Genomic DNA, 24,164 nt, shown 5'->3' with positions numbered 1-24,164 from the left:
CTGCAGCAGGACTAGAGTCAAACACCTAGAAGGGTATCTGGCCTGAGGCTAACACCCAGCACATGTCTGGTAAAAGAACAAGCCCACTTCTACTCAAGTGGCTTTTCAGGACCTACTACTAAAGCTAGTGACTTGCACTGCCATTTTTTCTGCTTTTCATGGTATTTGTATTTAATTTCCATCCCCGTTTTGTAGCTGAGGAAACTGAGGCCTTGAGAAATTAATAACTAAGGACATGATAGGACTGAGATTCAAATCTGGGGTTGTATGACTCTAAGGTTGTTCTGACCTATGAAACACTAGCAAAATAGAAACCTTGAGGGTGATGATGGGTGTATTCAGCTCTGTCACCAGGAGTTCTGAGCCCACGGCAGGTTTCAGAGACAGAAGCGCAAGGTCACAGGTGTTGCTGGTTGCCCTGGAGAAGGTGAGCCCCACTTGGCCACGACCCTTCAGACTTACCTTTTGATGCCCAGCACTTGGCCCAGGACCCAGCACCCATGGCGCATCTGACAGAGACTCAGCAGAGCAAGCAGCTGAGTAAGTGACCAAGAAATAAAGACAAGAAAGAACTTAGGGGATGTGTGCAGGGATCAGAGTGTTTTGCGGGAGGAAAGTGGGATTATTGTGCTCCGTGTCTCTGGCTTGGGTTTTTATTCATAATCTACCAGCATTTACTGAGCACTACTATGTTTACAGCCCAATGTGGCAAGCCTCAACCATATGCTTCAAACACATTTCTTTTTCCCCTTAAAAACATGCTCTCCCTCTGCTGCAAAGACAGCTACATGAGCTGGGGGAAGTTTATACTTTGTGTTGCAAACTAGATATTTGCAGGAGTAAAAGCTTAAAGCTTTCCTCTGAAATCTGTCCCTCCACGGCAGCGAGTGCTTGTTGCTGTCAATAATGCCCTTTACCTAATCACAAGGCAAGATGGATGCCTGGTGTCAGGCTTCAATTCCACTCCACGCCTTTGCTTTCTGAGCTCAGAGGACCATCCTGCAATATAACTCCTATCTCCCATCACCACAGCGAGTAGATCTGACAGCTAACACTTTGCTGCTTTATTTGACCTTAATCTGCTCTTGAACTTTGTCTACTGTTACTGGATAAGCAGCAACTGCAAAGTGTGGAGAACTGAGATGCCCTTTTTCTGCTCTCTAACTCAGAGGATCACGACTGCCTCTCTCTTCTGGTCCCTGTACCTGCGTCTCCTGCTTCCATTCACACATCACAGTCATCTTCTCAACCGACCTGCTCCATTATAATATGAGCATGATAAAATTTACAGGAAAAGGCATTTATATGATTAGAAAAGAGCCGCACAGCTTGGACTAAAGAGGCCTAACTTGCAACCTCAGTTTAGCTTTTACATACTGTGTAACCTTAGCCAAATGACTTCACCTCCTTAAGCCTTGGCTTCCTCATTAATAAAATTGAGGCAATAAAGCTTAACTTCTAAGATTATTATGAAGACTAAGTGGAAAAGTAGGAGTACATCTGAAAAAGTGCTTGAAGACTTGACCTATGGAAGCTGCTCTCACTAGCACTGGTATTAACATTAATAAATATTGTGTTGCTAGCTAGCATCATCATTATTGGGCGATTCAAGGATATAAAATTTCCATTAATATTTTAGAGAATAATAGTGCTTTGGTTTTTTACAACATAACCAAAACTATACATGAAAAGACCATAAAATAGGACAGTCATTGAAAATTTTCCTGTCATAAAATTCTTGAAAGTAAACTGTCCTGCTGATTGACAATAAAACTCAAAGACAATAAATAAAACATTTCAGTCTGTGTTCTCACAGGTGAAGTCAGCAGGAGCTTACATGTTCCAGTTGTCAGGGGCATGCAGATTGCGGGATAGTGATTTCTTATTAAATGTTATAAATGTGATTTATGAGTAAATGCTATCAAAGCCCCGTGTTGCCTACACTGCTGAGTCTCATCAGTGGTTTACCAAAGGCCTCGGTGGTCAACTTGCTATCTCAGAAAAGAATCTACATTTCAAGGAACATTATAAGAAAATGTACTGAAAAACACAGTCATAACACAAGGAGAAGTCCTTCTCAAATAGGCCCATCAGTAAATTTGATGAAAAAAGCCACGAATATCCAATCAAGTTCATTTTGTTAATGGCAAAAGAGAGAGTGCGTATATTATAATGGGTACCCAGTCTAATTATCGAAAAAATCAAAACTAAAAAATGGGGCCAAATAAGATACTTTTCACTGTCTGTGCATGTTATGCATGTAGGTGAATACATGAATATACAAATGGGACATTTTACTGCCAGCCATTAAAGTTAAAACATCAATCTTCATCATATCAACTTCATAATATTAGACTCTGCCATTCTAATCTGGTATTGATAAGAACGAACAAGGCCTGGAATTTTACACCTGGGTGCATTTCGTTTTGTTTCTCTTTGGTGACAGAATTCAACATGACACAGCTCAGCGTGACAGCGCCAGCCTGGGCCTGTCACCTTAGGGGCTTATACATCTTTAAAATTCCCACAAAAGTGAAACTGACTGACAGCAAGGCAAAATGATGCTTTTAACTTGAGTTGGAAGATCAGGAAAGTCAATGAAAGCACTCAAGAGTTCGTTCAGGCTCTGCAATGTGGAGCTCCCAGAGGAAGTCGCTTGGGCTTCTCCAGTGCTAGGTGACTGTGATCTGCTGGACCCCTGGACCAAGCTGGGGGACCTCCACACAGGGGCCGTGGTGCTGAGTGGTGCCAGCTCCCTCGTCACTGCCCAGACAGGAAGTGTCTTCTCTTTTCCAGATACCACGGGTGCAGGGAGAGGATGGAGCTGGGAGAGACAGGCACCGTGTTCAAGGCCCTGCTCCACCTTCCAGGTGGATGATCCAGGAGACGTCGCTTCACCACGGGGTGTCTCCATGTATTCCCCCGCCAAGGTAGTGTATGGGAATCTTTACAGCCCAGCATAATGGAAATGTCAAATAAGAAAGGTTATAGATAAAAACCAAATTCTGAAGATCTACACAGGGTTAAGCTGTTACTGTATTACAGGTACGCACTTCTGTTCTGCATTGTGACCATGAGGGTGACTGTGATCCGCCATCCTGGCCAGGCCAGAGAAAGTGCACGCGATACAATGTGAAGAGCAAGGAAGATTCGGCACCAGGTGGTCTGCCTCCCAAAGCTCTATTCTCTACAAGACAGCATTTGCAACCCACCCTAACAGCAGGGCTGGAGGGATGTTTTGCCATTCCCCCTGTTTCACACACAAGCAGGGACCCACCCAGGAAAGGGAAATGGTCCAAGATCAGTGATTAGGGGCAGGGTTGGATTATCCCTGTAATGATGATGATATAAAAACTAAAGCATCGTTACTGATAGACTACATATACATGCCATTTTGTTACGTACGGATCACACTTATGTGGACTAACTCATTTGGTTATCCCAACATCTTTTGGGATAGGTAGGGTATGACTATTACTCCCATTTTAAACAAAGGAGTCCAATAATGGAGTGCATTAAGCTTCCTGATGTTAGGGGCAATGGAAGAGTTGGAATTCCAGGCTGGATTTGACCCCAATTGCAGGCCACTTCTGCCATCCTGCAGGGAGCTGGGAGGCACAGAAAAGCCAACACTGAGGGCCTGAGGATCTGCCAAGGATGTGAGGTTGGAAGTGGGCTGGGTTGGAAGGGGGAGTGTGCCCCGGGGTACAAGAGGCAGGGCTGGCTGGCAGGCGTGGCAGGAGGGAGAGGGTCACCATCCTGGGTGGACTGGACTGTCTGAGGCCTCAGGTATGCAGCCTAGAGCAGCCCTGTCCCAAAGAAACAACAAGAGAGCCACAGATGTAATTTTAAATGTTCAGGTAGCCCTATATAAAAAGTAAAAAGAGGTGGAATCAAAAATATCATTTCAAGATGTAATCAATATAAAAATTACTTGTGAGGTACTTGACAGTCTGTTTTGTATCAAGGCACTTAAGTCTAGTGTGTGTTTTATACAGACAGCACATCTCAGTCTTGTCCAGCCACATCCCCATATTGAGGAGCCACACAAGTCTAGTGACCACCATATTGGACAGCACGGATCTCCCGGTAGGGGTTGGGGTGCGTTGTCCTGACCTTTCACCCTGGGCAGATCCAAAAGGAGGAGGGGTCAGAAAACCCTGTCGCTACAATTTACCTGGGTCTGCAACAGTCACACAAAATGCGGGCTCCATGCAGGACCCCAAGTTACCCTTCCCTGTCAGTCATGTCTTCCCCTTCCTACCACCACCCACTTCTCCTCAGATAAAAAGTTAGGGAGGAGCAGAAAGTATTAAACTACCAACAAAGCTTGGGTTGTACTGCTTTATGGGCAGGTGATCTCTTTCAAGCCCTGTTGTTTTACCTGTAAAATGAGGCAGTTCACCTAACCCAGGAACCCTTCAGTACCTCAGCGTTTCTGCTTTCTGTTGCCCATCTGTTCTCCACCTCCCAATCTCATTCTCGCCTCCACCTCCTGTCTTTATTCTTCCTTCCCTATTGTCTGCCATTGTTCCCTGGGCATGTACTGGGGAAAGCAACTTGCTGGGCCCTTAGGTCTTGGAGAGAAACCTCACTTCTTTGTCTCTGCCCTTTGGGGATAAGGTAGTGGGGGAAAGAGATACACAGAGAAGTGACTGCCACACAGAGGATCCACCCATAGAATGGGGGCAGCAAGAAGGAACACTGGTCTCGCTGTGTCTGTGCTCCTGCCATAGAATACCCAGGGCTGGGAAACGCACAGAAAACCCAAACCCACTCCCCATGGTTCAGGAGGCTGACAGTCCAGATGAAGGCTCTGGCACCTGGTTTGTGGAGGACCCTCCTGCAGGTCCTCACCTGGAAGAAGGCAGGACAAGGTGGCCTAGGCTCTGCGAAGCCTTTTTCATTAGCGCCTTTGTCTCGCAAGCAAGGGATGAGTCCTCATGGCATCGTCTGTGTAGAGGCCCTGTCCTCAATACTACCTAGCCTGCATCCTTGAATGTCGGAGGGGACACATTCCAACCACACTTTGGTTTGAGGAGGATCAGAAACGGATTCCCATGGGAGAGATTTGGTCCATCACTTGTTATGCAGCCATGATGCATTTTCCTGGATTCTGCACTGGTGTAACCAAGAGCCATCCAGGGAGGCCATGGTGAGTTGACAAATTCCACCCCACAGCACAGAAGCCTGGCATCTCCAGGTGTGATTTCTTCCTCTTATCCAAAAAGCAAACTGGAACAAAACACGGAGAAAATGGCTCCTGGACTTATTAGATTTGAGCATCAAGAAACACAGGACTGCAGGGGAGAAAATGAACTTGCTATTCACCTGCGAGTCCCCGACACTCAGACCCAGCAAGGAGCCCCTGCACAGCTCAGGGCTGCCCTGTGAGAGCCCAGCTGCTCAGGGCACAGAGCAGCTGGGCTCTGCCCCTGAGCTTCGATCTCACAGCTTCCACACTGCTGTGAAGGGCTAACATCAGCTCCAAGTGAAAAATGTAGAGAGAGAGCAATGTTTTCCAAATCGGATGGAGAGCAGAGGCAATCAGGGAAGAATCTGCAAGTCAAAGCTTAATAAAAGAAACATTTGTTCCCCGGGATGACTTGCTAGAACAAACCAAGTGTTTCCATTATTTAACACTGTACTCAGAATGCAAAAGGAGGGGAGATAAAAGTGCCACCAGAGAGAAGCCGCCTTAGTCTGGATCCCTAGATCTGGAAATTCTGCACCCTCAGTTATGCCCAATATTAGCTTCCTGAAACCAGAAACTTTCTGAGCAAACAATCTTTGGGATTTGAAAAAACTGGCTTTGTGTCAGCTATGAGTCTTGCGCTCAAGCACTCTTTATAGAAATCTACCAAATCCCCATTAATCCAGTGTCTAGTCAGCTTTGACGATCTCTAATAACGAGTCCATAACCTTTCTCTGAAGGTCAGCCCACTTCTAATGGAAACACAGCGATCAGTGAGAGTAAAAATTTGCCTCTTTCGCTCACCCTGCGCACCTTCCACAAGGCCCGGGGACACCGGGTTTCTGCCCACCTTGTGTTCTTCCACGCAGATTCAGACAGATGCCATCGATCAGCCCTGCATTTCAGGGACAAGGCAGTGCCCAGAGGCATGGCTGTACGGGAAAGGGGAGAAGGGACACCCCTGTCTGTGATTAGCCTGTCCACAAAGGCTGCAGGGGAGGCTCTCAGTGGGGTCTGAATTGAAGCTCGCCCAAAGTGACAGCAGGATTGGATGAGTCAGGTGGGTGCTGGCAACCAGGAAGAAACAAAACCAGCATTTATTCCAGAAATTGGTGTCCTTGGCTTTTTACACACTGCCCACTGCCACCTGCAGGGGTGTGCAAGGACCATTTAAAGTTGCTGCTAGATATCAGATGTTGATACTATCAAGCACGTAAACTCAGGTTTTATGCTCCTGTCTACCTGCTGTGTGGCCTTGGAAAGGCAACTTGCCCTCTCTGGTCCCTTTAGAATCCTCACCTATGAAATGTTGTGAATGTTTCTCTGCAGGACTGCTGCAAAGATGATCCTGGGACATGCTAGGTAGTCAAACTGAAAGACTTCTTTGCATCATTATGTACAGACCTAATTCCAACAACTCTCACTAAGCTAAGGGCACCACCCCTGGCTCTGTGGGGTCCGGGGGTATTTATAGGGTGTAGGGCAATGACGCTTCAAATATTCTCTTTCAGTCCCTATATGTAAAGCTTGTTCTTATCAGACAAGACATTGCCAGTTTCTGGCCCTGGATAAACTTCTCACTGTGGGCCGAGACAAGCCAGATGTCAGTCCCCAAAAAGCTTCCAATCTAGTTTGAGAGAAAAAGCACCCTCAACAATGCCTACAGTCGAGTGCAAGGAAACCATCACAGTCAGGATGCTTATGGTCACCTCCACTGTTCCACATCATCATTGCCAAGGTTCATTCATACAAACCTCTTCCAATGATTTTAATATTCTCATTGCTACAAATGAGAATGCTGGGAACCAGGAAGGTTTTAGAAACTGCTCTGAGACTCACGATACTTGGCAAATGGCAGGAGTGGGTTTCTCTTCAGGTTCTCTGCACTCTCAAACCAAGACCCCTGCTGGCTCCTTTCTTAGAGATTTGTGTGTAACCACAGGCTTCGTAAGTTATCCTGCTCATTCATTCAATACACACTTCCAGGACTGCCTGGCCCGGTACTGTGTCTGATTCCCATTCCACAAACCTGGGGACCCCTCCGTCTTGGGTGGGTGTGATCCATCTCATGGCCCACAGATCTGGCCTTCCCAGGCTGGAGCAAAAGACAAGCACCAAGAGAATGCCCAAAAGTGGCGCCACTGTTCAGAAGGGGCCTTGCTCTTAGATTCCTCCTGAAATACCTGTTTCTCTCTTAATGCTTACATGGTAATATCTTAATTAGCTTTGTATAACTCTGAAAACTGAACTTTATTTTTGGTAGGATTTGATATCGAACCCATGGCCTTCGACTGAGCCACATCCTTAGCCCCTTTTATATTTTTTATTTTGAGGGAGGGTTTTCCTACATTGCCCAGTCTTGACTTGTAATTCTCCTGTCTCAGCCTCCCACAGTGCTGAAATAACGGGTTTACAGCCCCACATCCAGGTAATAACGGAATACTTAAATGAAAAGAAAAAGAGCTCAACAATGATGTGCATTATAAGGTCTGATCTTAGTTCTCGGATAGCTGGGTCCTCTTCCTAGGGCCTGTGTGAAGTCAGCCTGTTAGAACCACCTGGGCAAAACCAGGCCACATTCTGGCAAGGGCTGTGGGCCTGGAATACCATGTCCCCATTGCTTTAAAAATGACGTGATAACTCCAATTTATGCCAACATCACCTTTCAATGAAGGACTGCAAAAAAGAAAAAGAACCCAAATAAACACCCTGCAAAAAGAAGGAAGTAAGGTTAGGCTCTTAGCATCCTAAGCTTTTACACAAAATGTGCCAGGTAAGTGGCAAGGTCGCAGGAAGAGATCAAGATGATATGAGGCAAAACTCCAGCCTGGGCTCAGGGAAGTGCAGGCCCACGGGAAGTACTCATTGGTAGTCACTTTTTAACCTTTTTTGATAAAATTACTTACCTAAGTCATAGTTCATCAGGAACAACTGAAGACCACCTTCCCCCAGCCTAAGGAATGAATTACTGCACTCGTATTCAAACTCTTCCAAGATCTGACTAAACGACCAGCCCCCCGATATCCACCTCTGCCTCCCATACATTCAAGCTACAGCGCCCCAGCCAACAAGCCTTTCTGTGAGTATGGATACAGGTGTCAGACACCACAGGCCACTGCTGATGCGAAAGTGAACAACATAACAGCGCCCATCTCTGGAAGCTCATGCTCCCGTGAGGGCAGCTCCTCCTTACAGAACTCTACAAGCCCCATACAGCAACAGGGCACAGGACAGTTTCATTTCATTTCTTTTTCCTCCCCAGGGCCTCAGCACTGAGCTACATCCCCAGCCCCTTTGATTTTTTTTATTTTGGGCCAGGGTCTTGCTAAATCACCAAGTTGCCCAGGCTGGCCCAGAACTCGGGCTCCTCCTTCCACAGCTACCAGAGTGCTGGGATTGCTGGCATGCACCACCACACCTGCTTAGAGGAGGGTTTCTTTAACAACTCTCTGAGTGCATCTTGAAGGTCATTCACATAATCCACCAAGTTCCACAAGTTGGGGAGGACGCTGAAGGCATGAGACACATATGCAAAGTCACAGAGTAAAGAACATCCCCTGGTTTGTATCCACTGAATGAAAAGCCTTCATCTGCTCACTGCATCTTCCTGAAATCCTCCCTGTTTCATTCAGCCCCCTTATTGTACATCTCTGATACTTGCTCTTCCTTCCTTGCCGCGCTGGGTAGCGGTGTCTTTCCCTTCTGACAGCCTATATGCTCCTGTAGCCAACATCTCAGCACATGTTTACTGTGCTCTGTGCTCACAGTGACCAGAAAACAAATGACCAAGTGTCCTAAAGAAAGCTGGGTGCAAATGTAGGTGGCAGAGGGGAGGGAGCAGTTTTCCAAATCCAACCTAGCAATGTCTGTCTGAAAGAGGGCAGCTGTAGGGATGTGAGCAGCTCGTGCAGTGAGGTCTCAGCACCCTGCACCAGCTTGGATCAGTCACACAGGGTGAAGGGAAAGCTCTGCCTGCTGCAGAGACAAGAGCACTCACAAGGATATTCCTGGCTGGTAAATCACATTAAACTTCCTTTCTTTATTTCACTGATACAACATAGTCTTTGTCTCTAAAGTGAACAGTAATTGAGAGCTAGGGGTTTACACTAGTAGTTCTAGGGTTTGGGAATTTATTTAATTAATATTGAGCAACAAAAACATCACAGGACCATTACAGGGCTGCTACTTCCACATTTAACCAATTAAGAACGTTTTGGGGAGCTAGAGATGTAGCTCAGTGGTAAAGTGTTTGTCTAGAATGCACAAGATCCTGAGTTTAACCCCAGCACTGCACACACACACACACACACACACAAACACAACAAAGTATATTTTTCAAAAATATTGACCATTATTGTCATTTGTTTTTTTAAAAAAAGAAAAGTGGGTTGAGGATTTAGCTCCGTGGTTCTGGTGCCTGCCTCGCAAGCGCAAGATCCGAGTTCAATCCCTGGTACCACAAAAAATTTTTTTAAATTACAAAATATAAAAATAGAAAAGCACTTCAACATTAATAAATAGAAACAGTATCTTGGAATAAATGTCAGCCATTCCATTTCATCATATGGCTTTATGAGAGCCGCGTGACATTGTTCTCATTTCAAATTAGAGTAGCTCAGGTTAGGTAAGTTGGTGCTTTAAAATATATTTTATTTGAAGTCCTTGTCCCATACCATACAACACAGCCCCACCCTAAGAGAACACTGTGGAGTCACATCTCTGTATCATTCCCTTTCCCTTGGGTGCTGGCAGGACCTGGGGCATGTTTCTAGTTACCAGGATGTGGCAAACATGTGGGGTGGTCACTCCCAGGTTTACAGCAGTTATGTAAGATTCTGTTTTATCAGACAGCAGCAACAGACTGTCCAGGGTGGAGGGGATCTCTGCGTGGAGGACATGGCAGAGGATTCAGAGGATTTCTAGAGTTCAACCCCTACAAAGGCATCGGTCCTACAAGCATACGGAACTCAATTCTGCCAATAACCCTGTCAGCTTAGAAGAGAAAGAAGGAAGGAACAGAGTGCAGAAATTAGAAAGGACTGCAGCATTAAGAGATACACAAACAGAGGGTCCTGTGCCCAGATTTCTGATCCATGGAAACTGAGTTAGTAAGCGTGTGTTATTTGAAGCTACTAAATGCATGGTAATTTGTTATGCAGCAGTAGCTGACCAATATGATCTTCATACCTCTTGAGGGAAGATATCACAAGCCCTCTGACTGCTTGCACACAGGGATAAGGAGTAAATGCTCCAGACTGAACTGGTCTGGCCCTGACTAAAGGCTGTTAGTAATAGTGCCTCTGTTTTCAGGCCTCAGAGGCACTGGAAAGCACATGGTTAGGGCTGTATGTGGCATAGGTTCATCAAAGTTTCAGAAGTCCTCTGTAGAGTTTTTCTGGGCTATGTCAGGTTGCTGTGTCCTTTTGGGAAGCCTGGAGGATCTTTCCAAGAACACAGGTGTAGTAGAATCTGTAGAATGTATGCTCTGCGCTATACACCACACACTTGACTGCACTGTTCCACCCTGCAACCTGTAAGAAGAATTCTCAAGAGGCCTGAGGTGGAGACCTGGCTGGTAATAACCCTAAAATTGTCTGACATTAGTACAACTCACAGATGTCCCAAGAGACTTTCCACCCAACATCACGTGTGGCCCTTCTAGCGAGCTTCTCTCAGCAGATGTTACTAACATGTTCATCAGTCCCAGTCAGGGAAACTGAGGCCCAGAGGGGCTGTGGGACACCCTCAAGGAGATCTGGTCAGGGAGTAGGAGGGGTCTTTATTTTACCCAAATCTAGAAAATGTTCACAAAACAGTAATGCTCTGAAATCGAACTGCCCAGAACCCCTAGGGATTGCACGTGTGATTTGCGGAAATCAGAACCCTGCCCTTCCCAACTGAGTGCCTGCAATGAAGGCATCAGAAGAGAGCAGCTCAGAACCCTCAGCCTTATTTTGGCCCAAAGAACCAGAGATATCATGTGTGGTGAAACATCTCAGACAAGAAGGGAAAACAATATATACACACACATACATAAGCTTTCCCTTTTCTGTCACAAAATGCTCAGAGACACCATCATCTCGCTGCAACACTGCTTTCCGCTTCATACTTAAAGAAAATTTCGTCCCTCCTATGGGCAGTAGTCAAACTTTGATGGTGTTTTTTCTTTTATTTTATAGATGATTTTTCATAATTCCTTTCCTAGGAGTTCTTTTCTATTTTTTTTTTTTTTTTTTTTTTGCCTAAAGTGACAATTTAGGAGAAACAGGCCAGGAAGTAGCATCTATTTACTGCTTTCCAAGTGCCAGGCACTGTTAGTCCCTTTACAAATGTTTTCTCATTACAGAGGGTAGTATTGTTGTGATTGTCTTTCTTTGTTCCCTCTAGCAAAGAAAGCAAAGGGTACTGAGGTGGAGAAGGTTGCTCAGGCGGCTGCCAGAAAAGCTACCAATGGAGCTTGAGTGTGGGACTCCTTAGCCTGTTTGTCCTTCAGTTCTTCCTTCTTTGTTTGCTTCACTCCTTCCCTCCTCCTTCTACATATGTGAACAAGTTTCTGTCATGAGGCCTAGAAAGTTCTGGTCCTATTCTAAAAAGCCTCAGTGTGCCGGACACCTCGGAAGTCCACAGGGTTGTGACAGGGAAAATGCAGAAGCGCTGGGCATGTGGAGCATGAGCCAGTGTCAGGAAGGTCCCACTGAGCCAAGGCCGCCATGCGGGCAGGGGTCAGGCAGAAACAGTGCTGTGTGCCACAGCTCAGATGTAGCAGAGCCAAGCAGGTGTGGGCATTGCTAGCTGAGCGGCCAGCATGCCTGGGTGCAGAATGGGAAGAAAGCACTAGCACCCGCGCCATCTTTGGAGGGTGGCCCAAGCTAGGGCCTGCACTCAATGCTAAGAAGCCTGGACTTCAGACGGGTTTGCACCTTTTATTTATCTACAGCCTCATAGAAGAAAAGACATTCCCTTCTGCAACCCACTCTCAAAGGCATAAATACAGCGATGTTCACTTCCCCACGTGCCAGTTGTAAGGCTCTGCCCTTTCTGCTCCACTTTACAAGTGAAGGAATCAAGGGTCATGGAAGTAATGATAGGAATAACCTCATATCCAGCCCACCACATTCAGTGACCACATAGAGAGTCAACTTTATCTTTAAAACAGAAGGAAGATAGATAACAGTAGAGATTTCAAAACAATCGGTGGTTAGAGAAGAGGGTGATTCCTGTGGTAATGGCAATTTTGGTCAACAACAGTATCTGCTAGCACCAGGCATCCCGGATTTTTCTTCAGAAGTTGGAAACTTGCCTTACTGGCTCACAGACTGACAAAAGGCCACGGTCACTCCGTGTTTGTCACCTCCCCTTCAAGCTACCAGTGACTAGTCTAAATCGTTGTCTCTGGTCCTCTGTATGCTCAGGAGCTATGCATGCCATTCAGTAGAGAGAAAGAAGAAATGGGCCACTGTGGCATCTGCCTCCTTGTCAGTAGTGTGATTGGAAATGTCCATCCCAGGACCTGGTGCCACAGGGGGGAGGGCAGTGTGCAGAACAGTGTGTGTGTGTGTGTGTGTGTGTGTGTGTGTGTGTGTTGTAGGAGCACCCATGGTGGTATAGCAGAAGCCACCCACAAGTGTCTTCAGTGGATTCTCCAAGGGTAGCTTTGCTTAGTAATCAACATGGAACTGCGCAATGCAGACCTGCAGCCTCTGTTTCCTGAGCCACTGGTGGGCAGGGCCTGGGCTCTGTGGCCCTTCTTCTCATTCCTACCGCATGTCTCCAGGTTGCACAGCACAACACTGTGAGAAGAGCTGGCTTTGGAGTCAGAAAAGTCTGGGTTCAATTCCTAGACTCACGCCTTATTAGCGAGATGACTTCCATCACTCCCTACTCTCATCCTTGTTCAATCTTTCTTCAGTGCACTTCCAAAGTAGTCTGCATTGCACTTGGAGCATTAGCCTGCTGTTGCCAGTTTGTCATTATCCTCAACTGGACTAACAGCTCCTGAAGGACAGGCAGCACATCAGGCTTATTCAGTCTTATCCTCAGTGCCTAACTGTGCCTGGCACATGTACTTGCTCAAAGACTCCATGCGTGTGCATGTGTGTAGCAAATCACTATTGCAAAGGATTACTACGGAATGTGTAAAGAAGCTGGCACAAGGTGCCGTGACTGGAACCTTTAGTGGCTAATATCTCCATACTTCAGCTCCTGGCCCCAGTGACCACCTGAATTCTCCTGGGACGATGGCCTTCCCTGACTACCCTGACTACAGCACTTCAGATGCATCTGCCCAAGCCCTCTATGTGGAGAGCCACATCAGCCTGTACTCAGCCTCCTTCTGGCATCAGCAGCAGGGTTTCCAAGAGGATGAACCATCTTGAGCCAAGATGCTGTCAACTCAGCATCCCGTGCCCATGCCATTCCCAGGCCCTGATCCTCATCACAGCCCAGTCCAATCCACACTGCCTGGGTCATCAGTGCCAGTCCAAGGCACAGCAAGGTACTCTGTGTTCCCTCAGACAGCACCTCCTCCCTGCGAGTAAGGTCTAGAGGCCAATCATTTTCTCTGGTCCTGTTTAACAAGATCATGTATTTAAAAAAGCAAAGCTGAACTAATGCACCATCTCAGGTAGTGGAAACTGTACACTTTCCAGTTTTTCGATCCCAAACCCAGGCAAACTTCTCCATCACTTCTGCTCTCTTTCAGCCTGGCAAATGCTGCAGAAGTGTTTACAAGTGAGGAAACTATGCTAGGGAAGTTAGTAGTGGAATAAGATGAATTAAGACTTCAACTACCTCTATCTGAATTGGAAGCTTATATTTATATCCTAAATCTCAGTAAAATTGAAATATACCATTGCCTTGAGAAAAGATTTTAAAGTATAGATCACTCATTCATTAACACACACTGTTTAAGAACCCATTGTACCCCTGGCACTATGGTAGGCCTTGGGGTTCAGGGGTGAGCACAAATGGCCATCATCACAGAGGTTGTAGTCCTAATGAGAGAGACACAGGGCAACACAGAATAATGATGAGTGGTGATCAGCTATAATGAGTGATCGAGATGGGCAGAGTGATGGGGAGCAGTGCAGAAAAACTACCACAAATAACCAGAGGCAGGGAGGGCCTGCACCCTTGCATATCATGGTAAGCAGTCAGGATGGAGGCATCAGCTATATCTGTCACATCACCTGAAATGGGGGTGGCAGAAACACTTGTTCCTAAAGCATTAACGGGAATGCATCTACCTCTCAGCTTCTTCTACCTTTGCACTATATTAACAGAGTCAAATGCCCAGAATAGTGACTGGCAAGTAGTCTATGCTCAGTAAGCCTTAATATCTGGGACTTTAATATCTACAACTTTGTTATCCTTCAAAGTAGTCTTCACTATTCCTGGCCTGATACTCATATTAGAATCCATCAAATTATACACACACCCATGCATGCAATAATTTTCTCTGGATTGTACTCCATCTATTGTTTTATGTGCAAAAATAACGACATTCATAATAGTACTAAATTTGTATATGGAAAACACAACAAATTATATATCAGTGTAAAAAAAAGAAAACCACTCGATAAGGATGAAGGAGATAGGAGTGTGAAATTCATAAGAGAAAACTAGACTAGCCAATAAACATAAAACCAATCTAACCTCAATATAATCAGAGAAAAGAAAGTTAAAACACAGATGAGGAATCATTCTATATCCTTCAGATTGGCGAAAACTAAAAAACCTGACAACACTAATGATTCAATTGTTTTTTATATGGATAGAGAATGTTCACATTGTGCTGGGGAGTATATGAATTGGAAAACCTACTTTCAAATATAATCAGGCAATATCCACCGAAACTGAAATTGTGTATATAGTGAGATCCAGTAACCTAGTCCTAGATATTCACCTCTCAGCCATCTTATCACGGAATGACAGAGAGTAGATGGAATAGTATTTATTAAAGCTTTTCCATTTGTTTACAAACCTGTATTATAAATTATCTTGATTCTTATTACCAGAAGACTGAGTAAATAATTATCGTTATATTCATTTAACAGACTACTATGTAACAGATGAATTCATCTCAACACAGATAAATCTCACAATGTTGAGTGCAAAAATAGGATATATCTATGTTCATGGTGAATCTATTTTTGTAGTTTTAAATACCTACCACCCAAAGTACATGTTTTAGAAATATAATATGCAATAATAGTTGTTAAAAAAAATGAAGAAATACTAGAATCAAATTCCACTTAAGGAAGGGTGGCACAAGTTCAAGAAGTACCTCACAGGATCTTATGGGTGTCGGTCAGTAATATTTTAACTTGGAGCTTTGTTGTTGTTTTGGTTTTATTTATTTATTTATTTTTCAATCCAGAGGATCAAACCCAAGGCTTTTTGCATGCTAGGCAAGCAGTCTACCACTGAGGTACACCCCAATCCCAATTTAATATTTTTTTAAATTCTGAGCTTTTAAATTTTAAGCTTTGCCAAAACTGGGGTAGTGGGTATACTTATTGTATTATTCTCTATAATTATCTGCATGTTTAAAATATTCATAATAATTCACTGGGTTGCAAGCAAGGCATCTTCAAAGTTTTGGCAGCTCTCTGTAGAAATATGTGGCTGTTTCCATCTTCCCAAAATCATGTTTCTGCTCTCAAGCACAAGGAAACTGACTTGACTGACACAGACTGGAATTTGCCTGTTTTTCATGTGGGGTCACTTCCCATCAAAGAACAGTCTCTCAATTGGCCTCTGTTTGAAATGAGAGCCCTAGAAGTCTTGCCTCAAATCCATCTCTCCAATCATCAGTAGGAAAATTTGCAAGAGAATGCATTAGCCTTTGAGTTATGCATGGTTGCCACCTTCCTTATTTGGTCTATGTAATCAAGACTTGTTTATTGAAGCATACATTTCCCCTTCCTAGCACATGAAAAATATATGGCTATCGCTAGCCTTCCATATTTCAGTTCTGAACTCAATGAACACCCAAGTAATCTTCCTTTGATTACAGATGATTTCTCAAGCAACCTAAAATGGAGCTCTTTAACTCTCATTCTGACAGTGTCTATATTATCTTTCTATGCAAGCTAACAACTCCTCTGAACTGTGTAAGCTGCTACTCTGTGATTGCTTTAACCATTTGTTTTGTTTCCAATGCTGAAATGTGTTTTTTTTTTTAAAAAAGGTAAAAATGTTCCCTAGAGATTCTACCACTCCTCCGGAAAAAACTAAAACAGCTGCTAAAGATGTTAAATTAAATGACAACAAAGATATCAAGTGTACTTAACAGATCTTCAAAAAAAATGTCAACCCAATAAGGAAGTAGGATTATTAAAATTAAGCGATTATATAGAAATGAGCCAACATCATTGCCAGTTTTCTACTTTGGGTTGCTGCTAACAACGTCATGCTATTTCTTTGTCCTAAATAAAGAGATTTCTGGAGTCTGCATAATGTTCTCATGGTAGAATGTGAGCACTGAAGCAAGCCAGACAAACCTAAGCTGAAGCCACAGCTCTCATATCATGATTACATTAAATGGTAATTATTTTGGACCTATATAACCTTTCTAAGTTCCAGTTTCCTCCATTGTAAAATGGGGATAATAAAAGCATCTATACTGTAAGAATCTGAGGAAGACTGAAATGATGAATGAAAATGTTTAGAAAAATACTTTTCTAAATAATTAGTAATTAATAATTATTAGTACAATTAGGTTGAGTATTCCTTACCAAAGATGCTTGGAATCAGAAGTATTTCAGCTTTTGGAACCTAGGGGACATAATAAGATACCTTGGAGATGGCATCCAAGTCTATGTACAAAATTCATCTATGTCTCATGTACACCTTATACACATAGCTTGAAGGTAACTTTGTACAATTTTAGTGTATCTGTGTCACAACTGCAATTCCACTAGAAGCGCCCAGGTATGGTTTTTTTCCCTACTGAGGCATGAGGTTGGCACTCAAAATGTTTCAAACTCTGGAGTATTTTACATCTTTGTTTGGGGACACTCCACCTGCATTATTACGACTTGCCATAAAGGCGAGCTCTCACTATCATCATTTGACACACACAACTGGCACCAAAGGAAACCTTGTAGCTATTTTCAGTAGATCCTAGATCGCAAGCCAAGAGTTCCCGATTCCTGTAATTCAAGTGTAGAATTAAAATTTCTGTAAAGGAAGGCTCACACAACACACAAAATACTAGAGAACATTTTTCTTTCCCCAACTGGCCTCAGCTTAGGTGTATTCAAAATGTTTGAGCTGGAGTATAAGGGAAGCTCTCTCTGGCTCTCCAACACAGAGCTGGGCATTTCCTCTTCCAGACATCCAAAGTGCATGCAACTATATTTCTAATATGCATACAGCTAAACAATGTGGTCATCTGTTGTTCTTCTGTCTGCTACACGTCTGTTTCTTCCATTTAGCTGTGAGCTCTGTGAAGGAAAAGACTGACTTTTTCACATCTGTATTCCTTGTATTAAGCACAGTGTCTATCAAACTCTGAATGCTCAATACATATTGAATGATTGATGGACTAAAAAAGAGGACACAAAACAAGCGATTGCCATTACCTGCTGTGTGCCAGATACAGAGTTAGGTATTTTGAGTTCAACACCTGACCCGGTTTCCCTAATGCCACTACCAAGTAGGCACTGTGATTAACTGCATACCAAATTGGGAAACCAAGACTCAGAGCTAAGTTGCCATTCAAAAAAGATGGAACTCTGAAGTACTCAGTGATGTAGCGGCTTTCACGTTCACTTTGGAATAACCTTCAACCCTTCTCTTTATTCAGGTGTATCATCTAATTCACAAAATGAACCCTACCAGGGGAAGGGGTAGGCATACAGCCCTCCTGGGAGGAAGACGTCTTGTGTGGGACTCGAGCAGCAACACAGCTCTGTTTCCAATGCACCTGGCATCCACAGTCTGCATCTTGGGTATGAAGCAAGCCCACATCTCCTTGCTTCTCTGCCTGAGATTTCTTCGACTCACTAGCTTTGTCCTCTGGCCAGGGCCAAGCAGCTTCTCCACTTTGCCTAAGCTGACCTCCCCAGATTTCGAATCCCCGCAGCTTACACTTGAGGAGTGAAGAATGCCTCTGAGTTCTAGGACCTCTCAGCAACCTCAGTGGACATTGCCACTGAGACCCACCAGGACATGTGATTCAGGGACTGGCCTATACTGCAGGTTTTTAAATACCATGCAAGATCAACAGTGAAACTCATTGTCTCGGGGTGCAGAGGAGAGCAATCCATCATTACACCTGCATCCAGAGAGCTGATAGACTCTCCAAAGGCAGTGGCCGCATTTGTCATATGCGCACAAACTCTGTCAAAATGGACACAAAAGACAGTGATAGGTGGTGATGATTTCTCCACCAGCTTCCTAGACATTAATTTACTCAAGCAGTCATTTATTCAACAAATATTTACTCACAACTGTTACCTGCAGTGCACTGTGCTAAGCAAAGGGCATACAGTAAGACAGATGGTTCCTTACATTCCTGATATTCTTTTTAGTTCTAACAGATGAAATGTACCTTATAGACCCCAGTTTTGTGAAGGAAACCGAGACCCAGATGTCAAACAGACAGCAAATAGCAGTTTCCCTTCCACTGATCAATCAGAAGCTCTTTCCAATTCAGCAGATGGCTCCCATCTGAAGAGCAACATGTGAGCTGACATTTATTAGGCGCCATGAAAGCAGGGACATTTGAAAAGTCTTGGCATTCAGGGAATGGAGATTTTTAGTCCTCAATGCCATTGTCAGCAGCTCCACTAAAAGCAATGGAAGTTAATTTGACAATGTAGAGCAATTCCTTTGGAAAGACAGCAGGAGCAACATAAAGTTTTCAGAATGAGACCATCATTAGCATGATGGTGTCCAGTAGAACGCTGGGCAGGCAGCTGAGGCTTCTGAGGAATTTTGTTCCTCTTCTTTTGCCTCCTGGAAGGTTTTCATTGCATGAATGCTACTAGTAGAATCGTGTGGGCTGTCTTGAGAAAGGGAAACAGTTTTAAAAATAAGTCTGACTAGGAAAAACAGAAAGACACTAGAAAGGCACTCTGGAGACTAAAAAGAAAGACCAAGTGCCAAGGCTCCAGGTTAAGAGCCCACATTTTGTTATCCTGCTTCTTCCATGGGCTTTCATCTTTCTTTCTCAAACAGCTCCGCCCACTCAGGAAGGATTCACCCATCTCTACTGCACAGCCTCAAGTTTCTGCCCCTATTCTTAACACGTTTATTTTTACTATGCTGCTGTCAGGTAAATGGCATGGTCTCCTTTGGGGAGGAAGAGAAGGAAGGCAATCTGGAGCTGAGCGGGGAGGCAGGGTGCTGGGGAGCTGACTCCTCAGCTCTCAGAGCGGTCAGGTATCAATGTTGGGTTCACTCTGCCAGCTGCTGAAATGGGGCGATGTAGAAGAAAGGTAGGGGGCACGTTCACCAGCAGCCACTTCAAGGCCACTGGGGCTGTCGTAGAAACAGAAAGGTCCATAACCTTCAGAAGGGCATTCAGAAGTGCTAACTTCAAAATGGACACGATTACAGATTACATTGTGCTTCATTCAACAAACAGAACATCTCAGAGATAGATATTGGGTTGGGCTGCAGAGACAAAGATGAATATAAACACCCCTGACTCAAGGACCTCAGCCTGCTCCAGTGACCCTGCGGGGTGTGAATTGAGGGCATCCATGAAGCTGTTTAAAACATAGTCACCCAAGATCATGGATCCTAACTACTGCATCAGGACATGAGGGCGGATCCCTGTTTCTGCAAGTCCCACAGATAATCCCAGTAGGCATTCATGGTTAAGAAGCACCAGTCCACGGATAAACAGCAGCATCTTTGACAGGATGCAGCTCTCTGTAACTATTCTCATTCCAACTCTCGCTGTCTCTACGGCTTTGGGCATGCTACTTAACCTTTTGCAGTCTCCTTGGTTTCTCTATTTATCAAATGATTATGAAGATAAAAATGAGATAATTTTTAAGTGCTTCTAAGGATCAAGAATTATGCTAAGTGCTTTATAATGAGTTTTCCCCAGTCTCTTTCATAAAATAACCCCACTGGGCAGGTGCTATTGACTACTGTAAACTAATATGAAGCATTTGTATTCATTTCCTTTTGGCATGTAAAAAGTCACCATAGACCCAGGAGCTTACTCCCATGGCATTTTCTATTTCAGAGCTCTGCAGATTAGAAGTCCAAGTGAGTTGAAGTGGGTTTCATGCTGAAGATCACATGAGGCCAGGTGCTGGCCAGGCTGGGCTCTATCTGGAGACAATGGGGGAGGACTCTCTTTCTAGTCCACTTAGGCTGTGGCAACATTCAGCTCCTTGCTGTGGGAGGACAGAGATCCTCACTTTTTGCTCTCAGATGGGGTCATTCACGGCTCCTGGAGGCCCCCACAGTCTTAATGTGGTTTCTCCAGGTTCAACCAAGCCACTGAATATTCAATCTTTCTCATGCTTTGGGTCTCTCTGACTTCCTCTTCTGTTCAAAGAAAATTCTCTGCTACTAAGGGGTCCTGGGGTTAGATTAAGTTTATTGGACGATGCCACTATTTTAAGGTGAATTGTGCCACCTAACATAACACGGCCACTGGAATGATTCCTCACCATATTCTCAGGGTACAGAGACCAGAGTATGACATCTTTTGCGGGCTGCTGTAGAATTCTGCCTAGCAGGGAGAAATAACCAGTAAAAGGAATAAGATGGTCTCACAGTCTCAGAGTCTTAGTTGAAATGCCAGGTTGACTTCTACTACCATTTATTCTTTCCACGTTTTAAGAAAAACTAGTTACCTGCTCACACCTCTATCATCTCACGGGAAACAGAGGACACTACTACCTGGTGTGGAGGTATGGGAGGGGCTGTGGAAGTCACACCTGTGAAACAGACGAATACAATGTCTGACATGTACAAGGTGCTCAGAAACTGACCCTTGGTTCTGAAATAAAAGATGTTATTTTATAGTGATCCCAACATTCACATATTGAGGATTGTGAGATAATGGATATAATGAGCCACGCAGGGGGTCTGGCCCCTAGAAGGTATGTGATACACTCCCTGTCTCTATGTGTGTGTCTGTGTCTATCTATCTCTATATAAATGTATGTATATACCTCAGCCCCCTTCTTCCTGGAGGGTTTATGGGTTCAATGGTTATGCGTCATTTCATGTAAGTATGACAACATCCATGTGAAGTGGGTAAGAGTTATTGTTTCCTGCATTTTCCAGATAATAAATTTAAGGTTCAAGAGAATGACTTGAGGTTCTTCATGGACAGCAGAGTTAAAGCTGTCCTAGTCCCTCATCTTGTGCCTTCCACTAGAAACTTTAAAAAACGAAAAAACAAAAAAAGCTCCCTGGGAAGCTCGGGTTCCATTAGTTGCATTCACCACAGTAAGCACTATTTAATGGCTTGCATTTTAATCCCCTCAACAATAAACCAGCAGAATACTACAGACTCATCAGAATGCAAGCCTCCCACCTTGCAGCAGTGTGCAGAACTCAGGATTTATGGCCCACTCATTAGGAGTACACACAGCGTCTATTAGCAACAGCTGTCTAAATAGAAGGCACTTTATCTCCTCATCTCCTGACCTGCAGTATTCTTAGAAGGATTAACTCATGCTAAGGGTGGGGCCCTGGTGGCCGGATTAGCACCTTGAGTTCAGAGGTATTTGGCTCTGGGCACTGAGCAATCCTGCAGGGCTGCAGGGTTCTACAGAAAGAGGAGAATGGGACTGGGGACCCAAAGGCTGTGACAAAACTCTCTAACCTTCATCTGGCCTTGGGAGCCTGGCTTGTTCACCATTCATTGGTTTCTCCATTTGCATATCAATTAATTCCTTTGTGTGGGAATCCATTCACTCAAAGTGTAACTTTCGCTTTTTAAAAAGTTAACTTTATTGGTACATTTTAGGTACACATTATGATCACACTCATCATTGGGAATTTGTACCTGTACATGATATTTCTTAGTTCTTGTATTTTTCCCATTCCCCTTTCCTCTTTTCCACTCCTCCACCCACCCCTTCCTATTTACAAAAGCTTTGTTTCTGTGTTTTCCTTCGTTGCTCATATTTTTTCTTTCCCTTCTTTCCTCTCCTCCCCCACTTCCACTTCCCCTTTGAATCTCTGATAGGAAACAAAGTGTAACTTTCAAGTCTCTCCTTTAGCAGAAAGAAGTTGAGGATTCAAAGGTGACCAAATCAAGTTCTTGTGTCCTAGAGCAGAGAGAGGACAGGTCCAACTCTTCTGGACCAGGAACCAGGGGCCTGAAGGACAATAGGCAAAGAGCTGGAAGAATGAACTTCAAGGCACTGAAAGATGGTGAATTCCATACAGTGGCCACACAACAGGGGACAGGGATGGAAGAGGAGGAAGGAGCAAGTCACAGGCAAAAGAAGTTTATCTTTTCTCCTCAAGGATACAGGAAGCCAGTGACTGACTTTTCATCTAGAAGGGCAAGCCTTGGTATTCGAGGGTAGAGCCCATCCCCATCACTCTGAGCCGCGGCAGACGCCATCCAACTGAAGAGGAAGAGAGCAGGTCATGCAGCGACGTCATTGCTTCTGCCTGGCCCCACATCTTACTAGAGAAGGAAGGGGAGGCAGAGTCCCAGGGGAGGCCCCAAGGACTCACTGCCATGCTGAGACTATCCCTGCTGTCTAACACACAAGCCACTGGTCTCATGGAGCTTGTGAGCGCCTGAAGGGTGGCCATGCAATGTTTAACTTCAGTTTCCACCTCTGGAGCACATGTGGCTGGCTGGCTGGTGCCTACAGCACTGGGGAGTGACCCAGAGCTAGAATTCTCCCAGTGGCCTCCACCTCCATCTTCTCCTCTCTGATGCTCTGGTGGCCGCATCCTTTGGGATGAGAGTGACTGTCCCTTTGCGGGCATTTCTGACACGCTTGCTTCCTGTCACCCACAGGCTTTTCCTTCCAGGAGAAAGGTACTCTGTCCCATGGGGAGGTGAATCACTTTTCTTAATGGTGCCCCTACAGTTAAACGCAAACTGGCTCCAAGGTTTCCTTAATAGCCCCAAGGTAAGCCAGATAGGAAGACAAATCAATTGTTCCTGATATCTTTATCATTCACCCAAAAGAATTCATTTTTCAGTGACAGGACTCTCTGCATGAAAGTAGACGGATTTTTTTCTTTTTTTTTAAATTTAATTTTTATTTATCTTTAATTTATTAGTATGTATTTGTGATACATAATAAAACATTTATCATAGGGAGCTGGAACACACACATCCCATCTCCCCCACCTCTGTCTTCCCTTCTTTCTTTGTCCCCAGATCCTCTTCCCATCTTCAGAGTCTACCTCCTTGATTCTTACCATCTATCTCTTTTATTTTGCCCTTTAAATGATATTTATTTTGGGTCTCTTATTTTAGAGAAACTAGGCAATATTTAACTTTATGTGTCTGATTACTTCACTTAGTATTATGGCCCCAAGATCTATCCATTTTCCTACAAATGACAGAAATTTATCATTCTTTAGGGCTGAGTAGTACACCATTGTGAATATACATACATATATATACCCATTTTCTGTATCCATTCATCTGTTTTCTTCCATTCTGAGAATGTCACTTTCATCTTCTACTGCTATCTGGCTAAGCAAAGACATTATGAATTTTTCTAATATGCCTGACTATAAGAAATAACTCTAAGTAAAAATATAACCTAAGTGACTTGTGTGGGATAGCACTTCATAGTTTATGAAGCATTAGCTCATGTATTGTTGGGCTCAATCCCAACAACAAACAACCTTTGTAAGGTTCAAATCCGCATTCCCATTGCACAGAAGTGAAGGACAGAGGTATCAAAATTGTTCAAAGATACAAAGCCTCTAAGAGATAGAGCTATATTTGAACATCAGATCTATCTGAAAACTCACCTATCGTTTGGACATGAGAATATTAATGCAG

The 24,164-nt window shown here is 44.2% G+C and overlaps 1 protein-coding gene across 17 annotated transcripts in view; it reads right to left on the bottom strand.

Annotated features, from left to right (window-relative positions):
- The window catches only part of Dab1 (DAB adaptor protein 1), a 1,105,478-nt gene that overhangs the window by 193,749 nt on the left and 887,565 nt on the right, over nucleotides 1-24,164 (bottom strand). Inside the window, exon 5 of one of the 17 annotated variants that reach the window (XM_087214681.1) lies at nucleotides 16,933-16,972. The exons of the other annotated variants lie outside the window; for them this stretch is intronic. The gene's annotated coding sequence lies outside the window, so the exon portion shown is untranslated. The remainder of the gene's footprint in view (nucleotides 1-16,932; nucleotides 16,973-24,164) is intronic. 17 annotated transcript variants of the gene reach the window in all.

The sequence above is a fragment of the Heterocephalus glaber genome, unplaced genomic scaffold, assembly GCF_053883595.1.
Source record: "Heterocephalus glaber isolate CG9 unplaced genomic scaffold, H.glaber_assembly_v1.0 deba00001447, whole genome shotgun sequence".
NCBI classification, from domain to species: Eukaryota; Metazoa; Chordata; class Mammalia; order Rodentia; family Bathyergidae; genus Heterocephalus; species Heterocephalus glaber.
Note: the sequence above shows the minus strand (reverse complement) of the source record. Positions and strands in the feature narration are given on the sequence as shown.